Source organism: Lithobates pipiens, unplaced genomic scaffold (assembly GCF_037356315.1).
Source record: "Lithobates pipiens isolate NorthernLeopardFrog02 unplaced genomic scaffold, aLitPip1_a1.2 Scaffold_162, whole genome shotgun sequence".
NCBI lineage: Eukaryota > Metazoa > Chordata > Amphibia > Anura > Ranidae > Lithobates > Lithobates pipiens.
The window spans coordinates 7,779,530-7,785,529 of record NW_027507750.1 but is presented as its reverse complement, the minus strand read 5'-3'; the positions used below and the strand labels follow the sequence as shown (position 1 = coordinate 7,785,529).

General features: G+C 48.0%; 1 protein-coding gene across 2 annotated transcripts in view; it reads right to left on the bottom strand.

The window, feature by feature from the left end:
• ADGRA2 (adhesion G protein-coupled receptor A2) overlaps positions 1 to 6,000 on the bottom strand; it is a 367,830-nt gene that overhangs the window by 113,995 nt on the left and 247,835 nt on the right. The window lies entirely within an intron of this gene.

Below are 6,000 nucleotides of genomic sequence, written 5' to 3'. Positions count from 1 at the left end.
CATCATGGGCCCCTGGGAAAAATAATGCACTCGCACCCCTACCAGTCTGAATTGAGGTGTCCCCATTACAGTGCCTCGGTACATCAGGTCCCCCCATTGCAGTGCCCTACTGTATATCAGGTGTCCCCATCACAGTGCCCCCATAATTCAGGTGTCCCAATAAAAGTTCCTCCATACATCAGCAGTGCCCCCGTACATCGGGTGTCCTCATCACAGTGCCCCCTTACATCAGGTGTCCCCATCACAGTGTACCATACATCAGGTACCCCCATCACAGTGCCCCTATAAATCAGGTGTCCCCATCACAGTGCCCCCTTACATCAGGTACCCCCATCACACCCATCACAGTACCCCCATAAATCAGGTGTCCCCATCAAAGTGCCCCCATAATTCAGGTGTCCCCATCAAAGTGCCCCAATACATCAGCAGTGCCCCCTTACATCAGGTGTCCCCATCACAGTGCTCCAATAAATCAGGTGTCCCCATCACAGTACCCCCATAAATCAGGTGCCCCCATCACAGTGCCCCCTTACATCAGGTGTCCTCATCACAGTGTCCCATACATCAGGTGCCCCATCACAGTGTTCCATACATCACAGTACCCCCATAAATCAGATGTCCCCATAACAGTGTTCCATACATCAGGTGTCCCCATCACAGTGCCCCCATAAATCAGGTGTCCCCATCACAGTGCCCCTTTACATCAGGTGTCCTCATCACAGTGTTCCATACATCAGGTGTCCTCATCACAGTGTCCTACACATCAGGTGCCCCATCACAGTGTTCCATACATCACAGTACCCCCATAAATCAGGTGTCCCCATAACAGTGTTCCATACATCAGGTGTCCCCATAACAGTGTTCCATACATCAGGTGTCCTCATCACAGTGCCCCCATACATCAGGTGCCTCCATCACAGTGTTCCATACATCAGGTGCCCCCATCACCATGTTCCATACATCAGATGTCCTCATTACAGTGCCCTCATACATCGGGTGTCCTCATTACAGTGTCCCCTAAGTCAGGTACCCCATCACAGTACCCCCATAAATCAGGTGTCCCCATAACAGTGTTCCATACATCAGGTACCCCCATCACAGTGCCCCTGTACATCAGGTGCCCCCACAACAGTGTTCCATACATCAGGTGTCCTCATCACAGTGCCCCCATAAATCAGGTACCCCATCACAGTACTCCCATAAATCAGGTGTCCCCATAACAGTGTTCCATACATCAGGTGCCCCCATCACAGTGTTCCATACATCACAGTGCCCCCATAAATCAGGTACCCCATCACAGTACTCCCATAAATCAGGTGTCCCCATAACAGTGTTCCATACATCAGGTGCCCCCATCACAGTGCCCCCGTAAATCAGGTACCCCATCACAGTACTCCCATAAATCAGGTGTCCCCATAACAGTGTTCCATACATCACAGTGCCCCCATAAATCAGGTGTTCCCATAACAGTGTTCCATACATCAGGTGTCCTCATCACAGTGCCCCCATAAATCAGGTGTCCCCATAACCATTGCCCTCACTCGACTTTCTGCCTGTCAATCAAACGGATCAGATCACCTCCGGGTTCACCGACGGCTCTGGTAAACCTGGAAACGACTGGAAAGTGGCGGGAGGGGCATCTCTCCTGCCGCCTCTAAAAGGGATGCCACGGTGAATCTGCCAATAGGATCACTTTGAGCTGATGCCGAATCGCCCACAGTAAAAAATGATATCGGGGTTATGGCAGCTAGCTGCTGGTATTACCCCGGGATTTTTTGGTTTTTGGGTTCAATACAATTTTTTTCCTCTTTTATTGATTGAACTGAATGAACTTGTGTCTTTTTTTAACCAGCCTATCTATGTAACTAAATGTAACTTTAATAGAACAAACAACATTTTCCCCAGGGGGATTTTTTAGACACTTTAGAGATTTATTAAAACGACATACACTATATTACCAAAAGTATTGGGACACCTGCCTTTACACGCACATGAACTTTAATGGCATCCCAGTCTTAGTCCGTAGGGTTCAATATTGAGTTGGCTCCGCCCTTTGCATCATACCTGCCAACTGTCCCGGATTTGCTGGGACAGTCACACTTTTTACTAAGCTGTCTCGGGATGGTCACGTTCCAGAACCTGTACTGTGCTCTCCTGGTCCTAGTATTGGGCACTCCTGACTCCCCCTATAATTTGCCCTTCTGCCCCCCCAACTGTGCCCTTTGTGTTGATTAGTCTATGACATGTTTTCTTGTTGTTTAACATTTTATTAAAAGTCCTAATAAATATATGTTTAATTAAATCAACTATTTATACTTTAAAGCGGAGTTCCCACTTAAAAAAAAAAAAAGAAAAGTCAGCAGCTACAAATACAGCAGCTGCTGACTTTTAATAATCGGACATTTACGTGTCCCAGGGTCCAGCGATGGGGGGGGGGGATCGAAGCCCCGCTTGTCCCCCCCTCCGATCAGCGGCGCCGGCATTTCAACTGTGGGCACGCGGCTGTGGCTTCACAACCTGGCACCCACTGCGCATGCGCGAGCCGCGACTGGCCGCGCAATCATCAGGGACCTGTCACGTGTCCCAGATGATTGCCTAGAGGAAGGGGGGGGGAGAGCCGATCTCCCTTCCTGCGCCGAGGGAAGTTACGTCAGGAGCCCTGGCGCCGAAGAAGGCAGATTACAAGGGCGAGTCGCGCTGCGCAATAAGGATGGACCCGCTGCCTCTGGGATCTGTGTGTTTCCCAGCAGGCAGCGGGGGGACTTTCGGAAAGGGGCGTAATCTACGCCCCTTTCCGCAGAGAGCTATCCCGGAAGTGGGTGCAGATACCTGTACTGTACAGGTACCTGCACCCCCCTCCCCCCTGAAAGGTGCCAATTGTGGCGCTGGAGGGGGGGAGGGTTCCGATGAGCGGAAGGTCCACTTTAGGGTGGACCTCCGATTTAAGCTGTGTAGAGGGTTCTTTACGGTAAGAGAGGCAAGGATGTGGAATTCCCTTCCACAGGCGGTGGTCTCAGCAGGGGGGGCATCGATAGTTTCAAGAAACTATTAGATAAGCACCTGAACGACCGCAACATACATGATATACAATGTAATACTGACGTATAATCACACACATAGGTTGGACTTGATGGACTTGTGTCTTGTTTCAACCTCACCTACTATTTTACTATGTAGCTTTTGGTAATATAGCGCATGGATATGCAATTAGCGGACTTCCAGCTGTTGCAAAACTACAAGTCCCATCATGCCTCTGCCTCTGGGCGTCAGAGTCTTGCAAGGCGTCATGGGACTTGTAGTTCTGCAACAGCTGGAGGTCCGCTAATTGCATATGCCTTATATAGTGTATATGTTATACTTCAAACATGTATTAAAAACAATTGTAAAAGTGCTGCGCAAACTGTTGGCACTATATAAATCCTGTATAATAATAATAATAATAATAATTTTATTGATACATTGTAAAACATACTCCTAAAAATGACAAATATGGTACAGTACATATTATTGAATATGAATACGGTATTCATCTTCCGTAATGTGTACCGTACCATATTTGTCATTTTTAAGAGTATGTTTTACAATGTATCAATAAATAGATTGAATGAATAGATTTTTGAAGTATAACATATATATATGTTGCCTTAGTACACCTCTAAAGTGCCTAAAAACTGCCACTGGGGCAAATCTCTGTGTCTTTTCTATGACTTATTAGGGATGCGGCGCACGTCCTAAACAGAATATCGCCATCGCGGTTCTTTGAATATGTAACTTTAATTGTATAATAAATGGAGTTGATGGGGACAGCGGGGCGGCTGCAGTAGTTTATACGCGGCGGTGGATTTTCGGAGCCTGGAAGCGGCTCAGGAATGTATCACGTGTTGATTCTGAAGTGTTATTTTTCCCGGTTCTGTAACAATGAAGCGTGCACAGACTAGGTGGGCCGAGTGACTCGGATTTGCCGTCAATCGCTCGGGGTTTCTCGGTGCACCTTGGCAAAGGGAATCGCACATCCGATCGGAGTCCCTGAACGCACAGGATGTGCCCCCACGCTGGGAGGAAACGGCTGATTTGCCAGCTAGGAATAAACAGTTTATCGGGGGCCGGAGTCAGCAGGATGCAGGGCTGTAATACCAGAGCCATTTGCTAAATTTAAACGCAGACTGCGGAGTGTAAACAAGACATTCCTGCTCTCCCTCGGCTCGAAATTTACCACGGCCCGGAACCTACATTCCCCAGTCCTACAACATAAACACCAGCCCATAGGATGACGCATGCATGGGGCTCATGGCACACGTGCAGAAAGATCCCGCAAGGAAAAAATAAAAATGGCAGCAGATGGGTTTATTTTCTTAGGTTCTCAGGGGGGTTGGTCGGGTTGGCCTCAGGTTGGGAACTTATTCCAGTATTAAAGTGGAACTTCTCCCGCCCTGCTGGCTTGTTGCCGGCGGGGGGCGGGGGAGTGGGGGGGGGGGGTGAGAGCCTTCTCGCCTCCCCCCACCGGCCGGGTCTCTGGGCATTTCACCCAGGAGGGATGGGGAACACCCCCCCCCCCCCCTTATTCCCGACGTTGTCTACTCAACCAATCGAGGACCATTGCAATTGGAGTGTTTGGTGCAAGCAGTGTGTATTTGGGGGGTGGGTTAGGTTGGGAATTTGGGGTTAAATAAAGGGTAAGGTTACAATAACTTCAGGGCCGTCTTTAAGGCAGGGCAAAAGGGGCAGCTGCCCTGGGCCCTGTCATTGTTGTGGGGCCCAAAGCAGCTGCCCCCTACTTGCCAACTATCCCAGTTTACATTCCCTTGTCCCTTGAAGTTTTAGTCCTGTGCTGTGTCCCGATATCTCAGTGTGAAGTGCTGCTATTAATGCTGCCCAGCTCTGCCCTATTGTTGTGTACAGATGACTCACCTGCAGACCCTGTGTTTACATGTAAATAAGCGGCATTCATATGTAAATAGCAGTGACATGCATATGTAAATAGCTGAGGCCAACAGAATTGATATGTAAATAAAGGTGCCATTCATATGTATATCATGTTCCGCTGCAGTGAGGAGATGATGTGCTGTAACTTATAGCAAACAGTGAGCAGTATTAGTGTACAGTAATCTCTAGCAGCCAATCAACAAGCAGAAATAATGTGCTGTAACCTCTAGCAACTAATCAGTGAGCCTTAAGGAGTGCTGTAACCTCTAGCCACCAGTCAGTGAGCGGTAATGATATTCTGTAACCTCTGGCAACCAATCGCAATCGCTGCCTGATCTGATACAGTAAACTGGTTTTAAGTCTAGCTGCTATTTATTGTATGTCTCAGAGAAGGTGGAGAGCGAAATTGCATGGGGGGAGGGGGCCTAAAAAAATGTTTGCCCAGGGCCCAATCAATATTAAAGACGGCCCTGAATAACTTGAATGTTGTGTTTAGTTCTTCCTCTGTGGTAGTTTTGCCGGTGATGATGGATTTTAAGAGCTGTGAGTATTATTGTTAACTTTGCGGTTGAAATTGAATAAAAATAATTAAATACAAAGTGTAAGTCCTGCCCACTCGCTCTGCCATTACTACCGTGCTGAATATACAACTAACGCCGTCATTCCTGCCATCCGGGTTTCTGAAACCTTGATCCAACACAACCAGTCATGGGAATTGTTCCCATTAAAAAGTACGCAGCAACAGTCCTGAAGAAGGGTGAAGTCTGTTCCCTTTAGAAACGCGTTGACTTGATGTACGTGTTGCTACTTTTTTAATAAATGCCTATACAATGGCTACAAAGACTCCCAAGCTTTCCTTTCACTAATGCCGCGTACACACGATCGAATTGTCTGGCGTACTTAGTCCGACATACAATCCGGCGGATAGTCTGGCGGACTTTCTACCGAACGGACTTGGCCACACACGGACACACAGAAAGTCCGACGTTCGCTTGCGCGATGACGTACAGCACGTACGATGGGACTAGAAAAAGGAAGTTCAATAGCCAGTAGCCAATAGCTTCCTTTTTCATACTT